Consider the following 19,687-nt stretch of genomic DNA (forward strand, 5'->3'; position numbering starts at 1 on the left):
AACAAAGAAATCATCTTATAAATATGTTAGAAACAATAGCAAGAAATAAAAACAAGTAGTTTTCTGTATTATTATTAAATTACAACAAAAATTGTTAGCATAACATTTGCTGTATATAATGTATATTTCATTGTTTTGGGAAGCAGTAAATGTGAGCCTTTGTTCAAAGCACTAAACTGGGATACTGCACATAACACCTCAAAATTAGTGTTTGCTATTTTCCTTTTCATCCCTTTATGGGATATACATTAGCTTGTTATTGTTTGCAGATGTTGAGTTCTCTCTCATGTTGTCAGGCTGATGTCCTCTGGCTCATGATGATGACATTGCAGAGCATCCTAGTTAAAATTGTAAAAGTCAGATAAGAAACATGGTGAACACAGAGTTCTCACCATCTCAAGTTCCTGTACAGTCATTGGATTCCACGATTCCCAGAAAACAAGAAGAAGAAGGAATAATAGACATCAGAATCTGCCAAGGAAACAGAGTTCCTCAACTTTGATATTTTCTGGAAAACAATTAACTTGTAGGCTGAACTGGAAATTTCATGTGTATCTGTAAGCACAAAGGGATTGAGAGAACAGAGAACACAGAGTTAACTAGGAAATGCACTCACGTTACAAGCGCAGCAGGATAGTCCTGCTATCATTCTCCAGCTATCATTCTTGATTGATCCCCAACAGAGACATGCATGCTGTACCAATAAATAGGAGGCTCATAATCTCTACAACAATTCCAGAATTTTATAGAAAAGAGAAACTTCAGATATATTAAAATATTTTGCAAGTAAGTGATATGGATATATCACTCCAATTTCATTTTATTAAAAACACTGATGTTTAATATTTAACAAATAATATACACTGAAGAAAAAGATAAAATGCATCAGATCCTTATCTTGGAGCTTATTACCTCAAGAATATACTAAAGTAAGTGCACCAATGAAGGAAAATTTGGTGACACAGTTATTATGCCAAAGAACAGCCAATCACTTTGGATTGAAGGAGATGAGAAAATCCACAAAAAAGAAATCATCTGAATGTATGAAAGCTAAAGGGTATTTTAGGCAAGCTGAGATGGGGTGAATACCCTCCCTCATTGAGAATGTTTCACTGGAAAATCACATCTCATCACTCACAAATTTTACAAAGTTCCTGTTTAATCACAAACATTTATTTGTTAGTATCCAGCCAAGGAGTTCGGGGAGGGTTCATAAGATTTGCTATTCTTATACAGTAGCTAAGAGAGAGACTATATGGAATGAAGGGGCAACAAAGGAGGCAGTTGAGTTGTTAAGCAGAGACTAAGTTTCTGGTACTGAAGGATGGCCAATTAGTATAAGATAAACACAAAGACAGACATCTTCCCCCATCTAGGGAGATGATAGGTTGAATTTGACCATTTGGAACTTACATATGAGATGTCTCCACTTCAGTAATTACAGTTGGTTTTATTTATTTATTTATTTATTTATTTATTTATTTATTTATTTGTATTTTGTGATAGTACTGATACTTTAACTCTGAGCCTCACATTACCTTGGATTTTTCACTCAAGACTGGTGTTCTACCACTTGATTCACACCTTCTCTTTTGGCTTTTTTCTGGTTAACTAGAGTTAAGAGTATCACAAATTTGTCTGCTCAGGCTGGCTTACTGAATAGGTAGGATTACAGGCATGAGCCACTGGCTTGTTTTGATTCATTTGTTTTCTAATTATCTAAACACCATTTAGTCAACATTTGTTTTACTTTAATGAGCTCTAATTAAACAGTTATTGAACTTGAATTATAATGTTCCTCAATTTGAAGTTTCTTCCTATATGTTGCACCAATAAACTGAATAGTATATGAAAAGTAAACTAAAGATATTGTTTACACATTTAAGTTTCTACCATGTAGACCTTTTCTAAGGAAATATTATTTTTCTTTTTTCCTTAAAGGAGAATGGACACAAAACTACAGTAGAAACAGCATTTCAAATTCAACAAAATTTTAAACTTGCCAAATATACATAGTTTCTGTTTTCCCTTAAATAGAAAACATTTTTGAATAATACCAGTACTTCATTTGAGAATGTGGGAGGTACTCTTCAATACAACTTTTAATCCTAGTTGGAATCTGCAAAAACATTTTAAATCAATTAAATCCTTCATTGTTTGTTAAAGAGGGCTATTTACAATGCTATATTAAAAAAGCAATAGTCAACATTCTATTATAAGCCATCTCCTGGTTCACTTAGGTGATCAAGTAAACAAAAGTTTCTTCAAAGTCAGCTTTAACTCAGTCCTGTTGTACAGAACAGACATACAGCAGACACAGCTGCTGTGGGGTTCAAAGACAAGGTTTCCATGTGGAAGGGCTTTGTAATTCCCACCAAGGAAAAAAAATGTCACTGGAAGTCACTGAGAATCTAAGAGGGTAGTGGGGTGGTGCAGTGAGACCACTCAGTCCTCAGTGAAAAGATTTTATTGAGCAAAAAGTCCTGACGTGCCAAGACTGCACCTGGAGTCAGGATCCCAGGAAATGGCCCCGACTGCCAGCCCACATCAGCTTTTAAGCATTTTGGGCTAGGGCAGGGAAAGGGGGATGCCAATGATTGTTACAAGAAATTTGCGCCTTAAGTTTAAATTTCCCACCAAGGTTTGCTGGCGGGAAGCAGGGGACTAGAACAAAGGTCAGTGATGGTTCAGCTGGGTTAGGGCTCACATTGTTCAGATAATAGCAGAAGCAGAGTTACAGAGTTACAGGGTCATGAAGTTATAATTACAGTTACTAGCTAAAATAGCTAGTTACCAGGCAAGGCTTATCCACAGCACACTTACATTTATATCTTAAAATCATTCATTATCCATTTTACACAATCCAAGTCAAATATTATATTCCATCTTTTCTTCCTCTACCATATCGTTCTCTCCTTTTGTTTTATTGGGGGTCAAATCCTTGACCCCTGAGTATCCTTTGTTAGGGGCATATACTGAGAATGCAGGACCATGAGTTTTACAGAACTAAAATGGTCTTGGATCTATTTAGTTATGCATTTTAGTGTACAAGGTCCTTTACATATTATTTTATTTTTTTAGTACCAGTCCTGGGGCTTGAACTCTGGGCCTGAGTGCAGTCCTTGAGCTTTTATACTCGTGGCTGGTGCTCTACCACTTGAGCCACAGCCCCACTTTTTTTCTTTACATATTTAATCAATGTGCTTAGGAGGCATGGTCTCACTGTCTGGGCTATTAAAATTATTATTAGAGGTCCTGCTAAGGTCAAGATAAGAGTCCTTAGCCATGGTTTTCAATCAAAGAAGCTTTGATACCAATTTGAGGATTGTTGATGGTTGTCCTTGCTGGCACACAGGTCCTCTCTTACTTTGGCTAAAGTATCTCTAATTATATCAGATGGGTTTGTATAAAAGAAGCAGGCTTTTCCTAAGGCCATCCTTGCTCCATGAAAAGGAAGTCTAGTCCCCGGCCATTTTAGAGGATTACCTCTGCCAATGAGACGACCTAGCTTTTTAGCCAAGAGGGTCTTTGAATGCTTCTAAGACTACTGCAATGCTTAGTTCTCTGAGATTGTTATGTCCAACTATCAGGGCTGGTGTTTCCAATTCTGTGGATCCTACAATTCCTACTCCCACCAGTAGTTGACCTAAAAGCAGGGGCTGCTCTATGAACTCAACCAGTGTCTAAGTTGAAATGGGCCCACCCCACCATACAGACAGACATAAGGAATAGTTTCACATCAATGCACCAATCCTGACTCTATGTATATAAGCTCCATTTTAAGATATACTCATACCTTAAACTTTCTGGGGTTTGTCTTCTTCCTTCAATAAGCATTGTAAGACAACCCTTACTTTTAAAATACTTTCTTATTTAAAGGAAACCATTAAAAAATTCCTTTTCCAAAGCTTTCTTTACTACACTCTTTCTTTACAATTCCTTGAGCTTCTTTGTGGCTAGAGGTTAAAACTGCCCATTTTTCCATTGGCTTGTGGAACCAAGCTATCTCAGAGCTGCCTCAAGATATCACTGGAGCGGAGAAGCTTGCTAGATTTTTAAGGTTAAAAGCAGGGCTGCAGGGCTGGGTCGCATTCTTCTTACTACCTCCACTGATAAAGATCTCTCCTTTACAGCCATTGTTGGTAGCTGTCTGGTAAGGGAAGGAGATGTAAGGGATACTGTATTCTAGGCTCACCCACAACCAATGAGACAAGGTCTAGTCTGGTGTAGTGGGGAGGTACAGTGAGACCACTCAGTCCGCAGTGAAAAGATTTTATTGAGCAAAAAGTCCTGATTCACCAGGACCACAAATCGAGTTGAGATCCCAGGAAATGGCCCTGATTGCCAGTCCACATCAGCTTTTAAGCATTTTGGGCTAGGGCAGGGAAAGGGGGAGGCTGGGTGTTAGTTTTAGCCAATGATAGTTACAAGAAATTTGCACTTAAGTTTAAATTTTCCGTCAAGATTTTGCTGGCAGGAAGCAGGGGACTAGAACAAAGAGTGGTGATAGTTCAGCTGGGTAAGGGCTGCCATTATTTAGAAAATAGCAGAGTTACAGAGTTACGGGTTATAGTGTTACAGGGTGACAAAGTTATAATTACAGTTACTAGCTAAAATAGCTAGTTACCAGGCAAGTCTTAGCCACAGCACACTTACATCTTATACATTTTTTTTTTTTTTTTGCCAGTCGTGGGGCCCGAACTCTGGGCCTGAGCACTGTCCCTCAGCTCTTCAGCTCAAGGCTAGTGCTCTACCACTTGAGCCACAGCGCCACTTCCAGCTTTTTTCTGCTTATGTGGTGCTGAGGAATCGAACCCAGGGCCTCATGCATGCAAGGCAAGCACTCTACCACTGAGCCACCTTCCCAGCCCCCATCTTATACATTTTTTTGCCGGCAGTGGGGCTTGAACCCTGGGCTTGGGCACTATCCCTCAGCTCTTCAGCTCAAGGCGAGTGCTCTACCACTTGAGCCACAGTGCCACTTCTGGTTTTCTTGTGGCTTATTGGACATAAGAGTCTTATGGACTTTCCTGCCTGAGCTGCCTTTTTTTTCTTTTAACGTTTTTTATTGTGAAAATACTGTACAAAGGGGTTACAATCACATGAGCAAGGTAATGAGTACATTTCTTATCAAGCACTGTTGCCTCCTCTTTGTTTTTCCCCTCCCATCCCTTCCCTCCCATCTTTACAACTACATTCCTCCACCACCGCCCACTCCCGCCTAAATTACAAAGTTCATTTTTCAACATAGCGTCATGTACATCTCATTGTTGCAATGGGTCAATCTGTATCCCTATTTGAACAATTTTTTTCCCCCTTCCACTCCACAAACTATACCAACATCAAATACAGTGAAAACAGGTGTTATACCATGGAGGAGGAACATACAAAGTAATAAAAAAAATCACATGGTACCTTATAAATATGTTAGAAACAATAGCAAAAAAGAAAAAAAAACAACACTTGTGTCCTTACTTTGGGTTTCATTTCATTTATCATAATCTTATCTGACCTTTTCTGCTTGTCTCATAGACTAGTTATTGCAAATAAGGGAAACCATGGGACTTATGTTTCTTTGGGCCTGGCTTACTTCACTATTTTAATATAATTTTTTCAAAGTCTTTCCATTTCCAAACAAATGGAGCAATGTCATTCTTTCTGATGGAGGCATAGAATTCCATTGTGTCTATATACCACATTTTCTTAATCCATTCATCTACTGAGGGACTCCTGGGTTGATTCCATGTCTTGACTATGGTAAATAATGCTGCTTTATTATGTAGCTTTATTATGGCCTTGTTTGTGATCATTTGGGTAAATACCCCAAAGTGGGATTGCTGGGTCATAAGGGAGTTCTATGTGGAGTCTTGAGGTACCTTCATACTACTTTCCAAGTGGTTGAACAAGTTTAGATTCCCACCAACAATGCAGTAAGGTTCCCTTCTGTCCACATCCCCTCCAGCATCTGTTGTTATTAGAGTTCTTGATTTTAGCCATTCTAACTGGGGTGAGGTGGAATCTCAATGTTGTTTTGATTTGCATTTCTTTTATGGCTAAGAGGTTGAGCATTTCTTCATGTGTCTATTGGCCATTCTTATTTCCTCTTCAGAGAAGTTTCTCTTTAAGTCTTTAGCCCACTTATTGATGGTGAAGTTGTTTGAGGATTTGTTGTTGGGGGATTTAACTTTTTGAGTTTCAAGTATATTTTAGATATGAGACCTTTGTCCATTGTGTGGCTAGTAAAGATCTTCTCCCAATCCGTGGGCTTTCGATTGATCTTGCTAGCTATGTTCTTTGCCATGTGGAAGCTCTGCAGCTTCATGCAATCTCCTTTGTCCAACTTTTCTTTGGTTTGTTGTTTCTGGGTCTCTATGAAGAAAATTTTGGCCTGTGCCAGGGAGAGCTAGGGTTTCTCCTGTTCTGTCTTGTAATGTTTTCAGGGTGTCTGTTTTGACTCCGAGGTCTTTGATCCATTTGGAGTTGATTCTGGTGCAGGGTGATATATAAGGATCTAGCTTTAGTTTTCTACAGGTGATTAACCAATTTTGCCAGCACCATTTACTGAAGAGACTCTCTTTCTTCCATTCTATTTTTTTTAGCTCCCTTATCAATAATTCAGTGGCTATATGTTTGTGGGTTCATTTCTGGGTTTTTATTCTATTCCATTGGTCTTGAGGTCTCTTCTTGTGCCAGTACCAAGCTGTTTTGAAATTTGTAGTAGTAGAGTTTGAAACTTGGTATTGATATTCCTCCAGCACTGTTCTTTCTGTTAAGGATTGTTTTTGTTATTTGGGTCTTTTATTGTTCCATATGAATTTTTGGATTGCCTCTTCTATTTTCTTGAAGAATGAGGTTGTGATATTGATAGGTATTGCACTGAATTTGTAGATAGCCTTAGGAAGTATTACCATTTTCACGATGTTGATCCTTCCAATCCATGGGAGGTTTTCCCACTTTCTAAGTTCTGTTATGATTTTCTTTTTCAGGTTTTTAAAGTTTTCATCAAAGAGGTCCTTCATTTCTTTGTTTAAATTAATTCCTAGGTATTTTATTTTTTTGTGGGGCTATTACAAATAGAGTTGCTTTCCTGATTTCAGCCACGCTCTTCTCCCTACCGTGCTTTGAACTGTGATCCTCAGATCCCAGCCTCCTGAGTAGCTAGGACTACAGGCATGAGCCACTGGCACCTGACTTACCTTTATATCTTAAAATCATTCAAACTCATTCATTAACCATTTTGCACAATCCAAGCCAAATATTATATTCCATCTTTAATTCCTCCACCATATCAATAAGTTTGCCAAACACAAACACACAGAATATTTGTGCAGGGACAGGATTGTATCACTCAAAATACAACCTAGTGCATTTTAAGTACATTAAAAACAACAGCAAGAATGATTGTTTTTGTTTCTTTTGTATGTTCTTTGCCCACGGTATAACCCTTGTTTTCACTGTATTTGATTCCAGTGCCCTGCATCTTGTACATACATTTTTCTCATTTGGGGAGGGGAAGGGAAATAACAAACTGCGGAAACAGGATACAGGATGACCCATTATTGTAACAATGAGATATACAAGACACTATGTTAAAAATGAACTGTACAATTTGGGGAGGGAGGAGTTGGGGAAATGGGAGGGAAGGGATGGTAGGGGATAAACAAAGGACAAGGAAACAATGCTCCATAGGAAATGTACTCATTACCTTACTCATGTAACCCCTATAACTTTTCTGTCCAGTATCTTTACAATAAAAAATATGTATTAAAAATACATGTGTGTTAGTATTATGCTCACCTTTGGTCCTCAGCTCTACCCAGATGTAAATGCCTCCCATCCCTGGAGTTCCCGCTCTACAGCTGGTCCCTCCCTCTCTCTGCCCAGATCCACCTAGGCTCCCATCTACCTCACTTCTGACCCTTAGACCCCTCCTGTTACTTGAATGGTGATGGAGGTCATGTGGTCCCTCTTGGGGGAAATATGGCTCCTCTAATAAACCTTATAATAATCTTTCTCCTGTGCCTGCCTGCCTCTGCATGGTCCCTTGGGATGTATATGTGGGACCCTTCAATGTGGATGCAGCACTCCTATATGTAAGGTCCACTCCTGGATGGCAAGCAGACTCCCCCCTCCTCAAAACAAAGTCTCTACCCAGTACCTGCATTACTTAGGCAACTGGCACATCTGCATCTGCTGAGGTCACATGTGGATTCAATGTGGCCACACCTTTCTCCACCCCTACCCTAGATAAGGCCTAGCCCAGGTCCAGACGCTCTTTCCCAGCCATGTGGAGTGCCAACATGGCCTGATGCCAGCCAGAAGGATAAATAAACCTACCCCTTACCTGAATACTATGTGTATGGTGTTGTTCTTATGTGGCCACCTCTTTAAAACCTAACACTGTAAACAGAACATTCAGTCTTTATGCTTATTCTAAATTTCAAGTACTGTAGTGGAAAAAATTAACTTTGTAGAAAGGGCAAGTACAAACTAATTTGATTACTGGTAGCATTCTTATTTCTTAAAACTAATTTTTCTGTTCCCTACTTTTTTTTTCCAGTTGTGGAATTTACAAGGAATTTCTAAGATTAAGACCCTGACAGCTGGGCACTGCTGACTCACATGTATAAGCCTATTTACACAGAAGGCTAAGATCTGAGGATCACAGGTCAAAGCAAGCCAGGGCAGGAAAGTCCATGAGACTCTGACCTCCAATTAATCACTAGAAAACTGGAAGTGGCATTGTGGCTCAAAGTACTAGAGTGCCATCCTTGGGCCAAAGAGCTCAGGAACAGCAACCAGGCCCTGAGTTCAAGTCCCATGACTGATAAAAAAAAAAGAACACCCTGACTCTCCAAGCTTATTCCATTTTCCTTTTTCCCAATGGAAACTAATCTGTATTTTTCAACTTATTGACTCATTTCCATGTGTTTGACATCTAAATCTGTATTTTCTTCCTATCAGTCACTTGTCAGCTACCTTGCTATTTTGGGTCCACTATCACTCTGAACTCAAGACTTAGGATCATACATAGCAACAATCATAGAGACAAGTATTTCAGTATTTAGTTCTTTCCTAATTACTCTCTTTGATATACTACAGCAATTTACATAGGCTTCTAAACTTTCTTCCACCTACCTTTGTTGTGTAGTAATCATATCTTAAATCAGATATAAGTCCAGTCTTGAGAAAATAGAGAAGCCACATTTTGAGAGGTCAAATTTTGGAGTCTTTATTATAATGCTAGAAGACTGCGGATGGCCAATTACAAAGACCTGCAGCCCCCAGAGCTTGCACCAAGCTTTTAAAGACAAAGGTCATATGTTGGGTGAAGACCACGCCTCAGCAAAGCATTTTGCATAAACACAGCACAAGGAGCAGGGCTCCTTTGGGGCTAAACAATACAATATATCTACATATTCCCCAAAGCAGGCCTCAGGGCTTTCCCCAAAGAGCCAAGCACCCACAATTCAAAGAAGGCTTAACTCACCTCTAAGCCTTGGAGCTGGATGGACAGCCCCTCATCTCCTAATTAGGATCCAGGATATCTATGAAAGCAACAGCTTCCAGCATCTGGCCAGGTGCCCGGATGGCCATGACTCAGTTTCCCCACTATACCTTGAATATTACTACCAAAATATCTTTAAAAAAATGGATTTCAGGGGCTGGGAAGGTGGCTCAGTGGTAGGGTGCTTGCCTTACATGCATGAGGCCCTGGGTTCATTTCCTTAGCACCATACAAGCATAAAAAGACAGAAGTGGAGCTATGGCTCAAGTGGTAGAGCGTTAGCCTTGAGCTGAAGAGCTGAGGGACAGTGGCCAGGCCCGAGTTCAGGCCCCACAATCAACCAAAAAAATACAACCAAAACAAAACAAAATAATGAATTTCAACATAGCACTGAGATAAAAATTCTTAATGACAATTCCTCAATAGCCAGTCCATATAATCAAACTTCTAGCAGACACAACTTCTGTTTCCTTTAATACTTAACACACAGCATTTCTGAAGTGCCCTCCCTTCTGGTCAGAAAGCTCCTTCTTGCTCCTGCTTTTTACCATCTATATAGAATCTATAAGTCTTCTGACACAGTATATTTTCTATCAGTTCCTTTGTATATTTGCAGTAAAGTTGAGTGATTTGCTGCTTTACTCATATATACAAATGCTAGTTGTACTTCAGTTTCTATGTGTCACTCCTGCTTTTACAACTTAGATAGATACATAAATTGATACACAGATGACAGATATAGATAGGTAGGTAGGTAGGTAGATAGATAGATAGATAGATACATACATACATACATAGATAAGATAGATAAGATAGATAGATAGATAGTCTCTACAAGAAAATGTGAAAAAATATTGTGTGTACCCCACAATTCAGTCCATCCAAACCACAAAGCACGTATTTAACTGCTAAATTAATTTAATTGAAATCAATAAATATGTATAAAGTTGCTAATATAGATTCATTATATGACTACAAAGAAAAATTATATGAAGCTCATACTCTGGTGATGTTATATTATGTGGAAAAAAACATTGTAGAAGAAAATAAAAAATGGGAAAATGGCTTTAATCCAATGGATTTTGATAATCTAAAATCCATTTAAGTGTTGGAGTGATTAGAAAATAATACAACAAGTCATATAAATCATCCATAGTAGACAAGGTCACTGCTCACTTATTCCTTCTTAGCATTCACCATTTCAATAAGGACAATATTAGGGGCAACAAATATTCTACTTCTTGGAGTCTGTCCTCAGCAAAACCCCACATATTAAGACACCTTCTAGAAATTCTTTACCTTTCCTATCTCCTTACTCACAGTACTCTTAGTCCTGCAGAACCTACTTGTTTCTAAGAAATACTTCTCAGGTTGTGTTTCTGGAATCCCCCATCAAAGATAATACATATATCACATAGAGGGATAAACTGAATAGATCCTCAGTCAATGATGATGCACTCTCTCAGTGGCTTTACATTTTCTTTCCCTGCCTTTATTCAGAATTATACTATTGGGTTTTTTTTTCTTCTGAAGGTATATTGAATTGTGCAATGACTTGGCCTTGGGAGTCAAAATAACATACATTTTAAATCCAAGCTCTATTTTACATTTTAGGTAACTTTCTTAAATGCATTAAAGAAGAAGAAGAATAAAAACCTCTACGATGGAGGGCTGCTGTGAGATGAAATGAAAAGTACACACTCAGAAATCTGAAGGATGCTGGGCACATGGACAATAAGGAATGCCTGCTAATTACTTGTGTGTGTGTGTGTGTGTGTGTGTGTGTGTGTGTGTGTGAGTGTGTGTATTGTGTGTGTACACAGTGTACATAGTACATACAATCTTGGGTCTTAAAGTTAGGGCCAGGGCACTCTCTCCTTAGTTTTTATGTTCAAGGCTAGTTCTCTACCTCTTGAAAAACACCTCTTGAATTCCAGCTCTTTGCTGATTAACTGAAAATAAGATTCTTAGGGACTTTCTATCTGGTATGAACACTGGTATGAAACCTAACTGCTATTTTGACATAAACACTTGAAGCATTCAAAGATGTGTATATAATCCTTAAATGTGTATATAATTCTTTAGAATATAATGATTTCAATACTTACAAACCCTACTTTATATCGAGATTAAAATATACACTTTTTGCTTGAGGCCTAGTTTACCTAAGACAATGTATTCTTCCAAAGCTTGTTGGTGGGCAGTTATATGAAGACAAATGTTGATGATAAGGACAGCAGAGTCCTGAAGGCTGAATGTGAACTCCGCATATACAACCCTGGGTAGTTTCTAAAATGATCTACTATGGATTATTGAGGGATTTTTCAATTTGCTAAAATAATTCTATGAGCATGTTATATATAGTAAATACTTAGAAAATTAATCACTGGCACTTTTGAGACTCAACTATTTTAAAACATAACAGAGATTATAAAACATACTTAAGGAAATATTAAAGATTGTTTACTTCAGATAAATGTTTTCCACAGAGACATAAGTTGGCTAGAAAGTTTTCATGGAAAAGAATATTTTGTTTCTTTTTCACTTAGTAATATGAATTTTTGTCCTTTTTATTATTTCTGGGTGGGTACAGAGCTCGTGATTTATGTGAGAAGCTATTGGAATTTCACAGAAGAAATTGCTGGAAAATACTTCAGTCTCTAAAGTTGCTGCAACAACATTCCTTAAAGAGGGGGGAGGGAGTTTCCAGTGGAATCAGGAAATTTTCTTCTTTCTGGATAATTTAATGAAATATTGCATTGGTTTCATGAAAATTAGAGATGCCAAGGTTTCCTATGTCATCTATGCAATTTTTCTACCACCATATATAAGAATGTCTCATCAAGCTTTCCCTTCAGCTTTCATCCAAAATATCAAAATGTCTCCTTTTCCCCCATCTAACCCCATTCTGGTGCTTGGTTTGTACTTCAAGCGCTGTTGCTTTCAGTGCACCTCTTTAATAATAAATATTTGTATTTTTATTTTTCACCCAGCATATATTAAAAAGGAAACAAGAGCTTGTGTAGAAAAAAATGAATAGGTAAAGAACCAAAGGTAGAGTTATTTTTCCTGTGGACAAATATCGGGAGGAGTTCAAGAATTTTGAGAATCCCCGAACCATAAAGAAAATAAGGTACACACACATATAACAGCACATACATGTATTACGTATGTATACATATGCACATATATGTATATATATATATACACACACGTGTGTGTATATATGTGTGTGTGTGTGTGTTCTTAAAGAACAGAAAGTCAAAAGAAACTTAATCAGTGCCACTTTTGCTTCTCTTTGACTCAGAGGTATCTGACCCAAAGCAAAATACATGACTCCAGAAACCATGTTGGCTTCAACTGGGCAGTTGATCACTTTGTCATCTGGATATTTTCCTGGCAGCCCTGAATGCAGTTCCACAGTCTTATTTATTATGGCTAGGTTTCTCTCATCTATTGACTTGTGAGTCAAAAGATTTGAGTTTAAACCCAGGCTCTGGCATTTATTATTTTTATGACCTGCTATTTAAACATTTTATTTAAAACCATAAAGCATCAACACAAAATTACAAACAGGTTATGATGAGGTGTAAGTAGCTCAGTATTGGAGGACTTCCTAGCTTGCACTAGGTTCTTGTCTAGCTAGTCTGTCCTCCTCTGAAGAAAACAATACAATTTCTCCTTACTGTTCTTTAAGAAACCCTACAGAATAAATGCCTCAAATTCCTGTTCTTTGTCCTATGTTCCACCATCATCCCATCATCTTGCTTTAAGAAAAGAACTAGCAAAACAAGGACTTTGCACAAATCATGTAGTTGTGTTGAAAAATGGCTAGGTTAGGGTTTGGACTCTAATATTTAAGAATCATATCATAAATCTAAAGTATAAAGACTTCTTATCTTAAATGAAGATATGGTCCCTACAACCTTATATTCTCATCCTTATTTGTGTATCTGTGTGGGACTGGGGGTGTGTGAAATAAGGCATTTGTGTTTGCTAAGTGTTCTGCAACTTAAACCATGTCTCTAGTCCTTCGGGCTTTATTTCCAGATAGGATCATGCCTTTGCCCCAGGCTAGCCTTGGACTGTGTACAATCCTCCTAACACCGCCTCTCAAGTAGCTAGGATTACCCAGCGAGGGTTGCCAAGCTCTTACTCTCTCTACATTTTTGTGTTCTAAAGAGACTATTTTAGTATGAAATTGCATTCTTTCATATGATAATATTTTAATACATCTCAGACAATGCACAAACATAAAATTATGAAACGTATCACCAACAAATTCCATTTAAGGGGGTCAATAGGGTGTCACATAGGATCAGTGAAGACAGACAGAAAATAGGGTGAGTTTCTTGTATTACCCAAATTTCTGATCCTGAGAACCTAATATGGAACAGGAAGAACTAGAGAAAGTAGAAAGTAGTGTTAAACAACAATGAAAGTGTTTATAGACTTGTGAGTGAGGACACAACTGCATCAATGAGGCTAGAATAAAGACAGAGTATGTGGTCTGAACGCTTCTCTAGGCAGCCATTGGGTGTCATAACCAAGTATATGTCAGGAATGCATAAAAAAGACAAAGAATATTAACATTCAAAGTGACTTGTTTGTTTCTATGAGGTCCACCATCATCTAGCTTGCTACTAACAATTCCAACCCATTATCTTCCGTATTTCTCAGACAAGCATGCTAACTATGAGTAGGTGTGGCTACGGAAGGTGATCAATAGTGAAGAAGATGCTAGAAGTACTGACATCTAGACAAAGTAGGGAATTAAATACTTACATGAGCATAATGCAAATCTTTTTCTTTTTTTGTGTGCCAGTACTGGGGCTTAAACTCAGTTCCTGAGCGCTATTCCTTAGCTTCCCTTTCTCAAGGCTGGTAGTCTCCCATTTGAGCCACAATTCCAATTTCAGCTTTTTGCTGATAAGAATTTTCCCACCCCAGCTAGCTTCAAACTGGGCTCTGTCAACTTCAGCCTCCTGAGAAGTTAGGATTACAGGCATGATTTGCCAGCACCTTCCTTCTGGTCCACAGAATTAAAAGTAGAAAGGAATAACATAACACACACACACACACACACACACACACACACACACACACACATGCACACATATACAAACTTCACTTTGAGTAGTTCCAACAAAACATTGTAGGAATTGCCTGGAGGATGGTAAAGGAAGAAAAAATAATCTTGTTCAATAAGAAGTTTTATTCCCAAGTGTTTCCTAGACCACCAGGCCTGATATGTTAGGACAGTGCCAGACCTAGCATTTTAGAAGGAATAAAGCTTGACTGGGAAATCAAGAATGGAGAGAGTGATCTCTCAGCTCTGAGTAGTATCTAAGAAAATGGGAATGTTGCTAGTTATATTTATTTTAATTTCCTTTAATGATCCCATTCTCTTGCTATTATTAATAAAAGTAGGATACAAATAAAATAATCAGAGGTTGATAATTAGATAGGGGAAGATGCTGGACATTAGCTTTGTTGGAGATAGTTTTATGATGAAAGAAATTGTGTCACTTTGGTATATAGTCTATTTCTTTAAATAAGATTCATTTAGATAAGTAAGATGTGATATCCTAAGCTTCTTTTGCAATCAGGAATATAATGTTGCCAGTTTATTATCATCACAATAAAGAAAAAAAACTTAGAAGTCAAATGCCAATCTAAATGATAGAAGGGGTATTTTATATATTGTAACAGTGGGAAAATGCCTTTGCAGAACAGCATATTTTCCTGTGGTGAATTCTTTCAAATTAAATTTATGGACCATTCAAACATTCCAACAGTTCAGGGTCACCATCATGAATAAGTGTATCATATGACTTTAGGAATTCAGACATGGTAGTTCTTATTACTGGTACATTAATTGTATAATTGTAACATTTCACTATTAAATACAAAAATCAGTATATTTATCTGGATTTGTGAATTCATTTAGAATTATTGGCTGGCAGTAATAATGTTTCAAATGTTTGTTAAAGATATTGAAACAAAAAGCCAAAACCACTTTGTATAGTTACCAGAAGGGATAGCCGTTTGGCATAAGATGTCAGTTTCTTGGCTCCAACTGGTCTAAGTGGAAAAGAAAAAAAAAATAACCTCACACAGATATTGCCTGAAAAGAAAACAGTCTTGCTCCTGCTTGCTATTAGCTGAACATTGAATTTTCTTCAAACCAGCTCAGTTTCTTTGCCTGGCAATTTAATATCCCCATCTCAGGCCAGTACCAACCTCAAACAATAGAACTGAAAGCAAGTTGAAAATGTATATAAAACTGCACTGGGAAGTAGACAGAGATCTCTATAGACACTCGCATTCTTATTTGGCATTATGACTCATGTGCATCCTGCTCATAGTGGCTGCACTGGCAGATCTGCAAATTTTCCTGATTCTAAGCCCACTTTAACTTGGATCCTCTTCAGTCTGGCTTTTATGGAGGAGACATTCTGATTCTAGGTAAAGTGAGATTGTAAATTTGGATATTTAGCTAATTTCCACAGGAAAAAACTGGCCTCTCTCAAACAGTAGCCTAGTTATTTTAAAAGATGGTTGATACTTTTTTCTTTTTAAAAAACTAATTTTAGTATCTTTAAGTAGTTGTACACAGGATTTGCCATTCAACAAAGTAGTTTTTTTATATTATATTCAGTCACCTCGTTCAGCAAAAATGACAGCAAGGCACAATGTGAAGACAGAGTGATATCTCCTGATTTTCTCAACCAGGTTATAAAGTTATAAAAGAGTTGATGATTTTGTATGACATTGTCCACCAAAGAAATAAGAAGAAAATGAGGCCATTCTAGGCCAATTAAGAAGAGGCCTGATAATTTTCAGGAAAAAGATTAAAAAACCATGCCAACCAAAGGAAACAACATAAAACCATAACTGCTCCTTTCTCCTTTTTCTCTTGTTTCTTTCTATCTCTCTATCCCTCAGCCTCTCTGTCTCTCTCTGTGCTAGCACTGGGGCTTAAAGTCAGGGTCTGGGCACTGTTCCTTCACTTTTTCACTTGAGGCTGAAACTCATCACTTGAGCCATAGCTCTATGTTCAGCTTTTTGGAGGTTAATTAAGAGAGGAGTCTCACAAACTTTCCTGATCAAGCTAGCTTCGAACTGTGACCTTAAGATCTCAGTCTCCTGTGTGGCTAGAAATCCAGGCATGAGCCATTAGTTCCAAGCCACTTATAATTTTATACATGAATAATTCCTTCTTCCTCTCATTTCTGTTAAGGTAGACCACTGGGATGGTGAGCAATGTCTCTGTATTGGGACAGTCAACAAGTTGAGACAATGGCAGAAGTTGTGTAATAGAAAGGACTGTCTAAGAGATCACAGCCCAAGACTATGATAGCTACCTCAGTTCTTCTTCTTCCCTCCTGGGGTTGTAATGTTCTCCCTGGACTCTACTATTCATTTAAAAATGCACTATTGGAAAAGTGTGAGATGAGTCACAAATGGATGTAATTACTCTGGAGAGTCAGATTACATTTTAGTGGGGGCTTGATATATTCACTGAATGAATGTTTAATGTGCTGATAAAATACTTTGTAGAGCAGTGGGATCCCTAGAGACCAGAGGAGCTATACAAGGACAGATACTAACAGTCTTCTCTTTAGAGCCTTTTTGTCCATTCAATAGAGGATGAATACTTCTTTTTTTCTAACAACTGTTTTAGGCTCAGAACAAGCCAATTTAGTTTATTTAAAGTATCAGTTTTACAAGTCTTTGAAAGACATACAGAATAAAATCATTCCACCAATTGCTCAGCTTTCAGCGTGTGTTTTCCCAATGAGTACTAAACCTAGCAACACAATGATTATGATTCCTATAAACAGACACTTTATTACACTACTAACTGAATTTGAAGCTTCTGAGTTTTCATTTTTTGAAACTGGTACTGGGGTTTGAATTCAGGGCCTTGTATTTTTACTCAGTCTTTTTCACTCCTTGCAGAAGCTCTACCACTTGAGAAATGCTTCCACCTCTAGCTTCTTAAAATAGAGGCTTAAAGGATTGTTGGCCCAGGCTGGCTTTTGAATCTCAATTTTCAGATCTAAGTCTTCTGAGTAGTTAGCACTACAGGTTTGAACAGATATCTCAGAAAGCCATTCGTTTGATATCAACATTGTTATTAATTACTGTCTTCCCTTGCTGTATAACAGGTGCTTTTCTTTTACAGTTCTTGGTAATTACAGTATTTAGCAATGTCCTGGAATGACAACCAAAACTAATCAATGTTTATTGATAAATTAATAAATCCGTAGATAAAGAATGTGGTGAATATTCACTGTGTGTAAGGCAATGTGACATATGTCCAGTACAGGCACACGAAATATCGTTATATTCAGCATCTTTATCTATAAAGTAAGAATGTATGGATCTACTGTAGCAACCACAAGGGTTGGCCTAAAAAACAAAATGTAATCTAAAATAAGTTAATTAAAAAGGGAGAGTATTCTCAAACAAATATTTCACTGCTAAGCCACTATGTGAATATATTTTGGATAATCCTGTCTTATAAACCTAAGTGCATTTGTCAAAGTTGATTCTTAAGAATGCTTGTCCTTGCATAAACATCACAGAATGGAAAATAGTTTTAATCAACTTCTTGCTCTTATCTGTATCTATATCTGTTTATCTGAGATCATATTGAAGTGGATGATAATCTACATAGATAATTTAAACATAGAGTAATGATTGTAACGTGTTCCTCAGGAAGATTCTTAGGAAATACGAAAATTAGACAAGGTATGAAGAATGTCAAAAGATGAAATCTGTTTTAATAAAAGAATATTTTAGAAAAACAAAAGAGAGAGTAAGATGATTTGAAGTTTTAATAGGAAGTATAGAATTGTTAAGTACTCTGTGCAAGAGTACAATAAATCTGAATGATGTTTTATTTGTTTATTTTTTGCTTGGTTGTGGGGCTTGAGCTCAAGGCCTAGATGCTGTCCTTGAGCTCTTTTGCTCAAGGTTAGTGTTCTACTACTTTGAGCCACAGCTACTAGTTCCGGTTTTTGAATGTTAACTGCAGATGAATCTCATGGGGACTTTCTGCCCAGGCTGGCTTTGAACCATGATCCTCAGATCTTGGCCTCATGAGTAGTTAGGATTATGGGTGTGACACCATCACCCAGCTGATGTTTTATTTTTTACAGTGTAATTTTCTTAATACACTGGTCTTAGAAAGCATGGCTATTCTTAACCTTTCTGAAGAGTAAAATCCAGTGAGGGAGGTAGCCAATAATTGGAATTAAACAACAACTTTTTCCCTCAAATCATACTAAAACCCAGTTAACCTTTATTTTCTGTGCTGACTGAGGATAGGCTTCTTATGCTGACTCAAGCCAAAAAAGGATGTCTATGGAATGAATGAGAAACTCAAGTGATAAGTAGGCCAAAGAGCAAGTTAGCAAACCTAAGGATCAAATGTAAAGGGAATTATGTGAGTTAAACTCAGGAGTAATCCCAAGTAGAAGGAGAAGAAGGAGCCTGTATAGGCTTTATTCCCAGACTTTCTGAAGGCCATGTCAGTATTATTTTAGCCCTGTGTTGATGATAAATACTCACTGGAGAGCAAGGTCATGACCTTTAGGGGACAGTAGTTCACTAGTATTCACTGGAGATGAGAATAGCTTGCATAGCTGTAATTAGAATAAAATGTGTGAAGATTTTTTTTCACATGGGTCATCCAAAAAGGAACTTTTTTTTAATCCAGACACAACTGGAGGAAGTGTTTTTCTGATGCCATTTTTTTCATTATAATGATGCCTCAGGGAATCTGTGGAAAAGGAAATTTAATCTGGCAATGAGTAAGGAAGGGTGCTGCTTCAGGAGCTTAAAATTCTTTAGCACTTTTTTCCCCCTTCCTTCCCCCAAAAAGGGAAACAATGGGCTTAAGTTTTGTTTTTTTTTTAATGTGCTGGCTTTTGTCTGAATATCAAAATAAACTGAAAGGCACCAGTGGCTCATGCTTCTAGTCCTAGCTACACAGGAGGCTGAAATCTAAGGATCACATCTCAAAGTCAGCCCAGGCAGGAATATCTGTGACACTCTTTTTTTTTTTTTTGAGTCCAGTCGTGGGGCCTGAATTCTGGGCCTGGGTGCTGTCCCTCAGCTCTTCAGCTCAAGGCTAGTGCTCTACCACTTGAGCCACAGCGCCACTTC

This window comes from Dipodomys ordii, unplaced genomic scaffold, assembly GCF_000151885.1.
Source record: "Dipodomys ordii isolate 6190 unplaced genomic scaffold, Dord_2.0 Scaffold9, whole genome shotgun sequence".
Taxonomy (NCBI): domain Eukaryota; kingdom Metazoa; phylum Chordata; class Mammalia; order Rodentia; family Heteromyidae; genus Dipodomys; species Dipodomys ordii.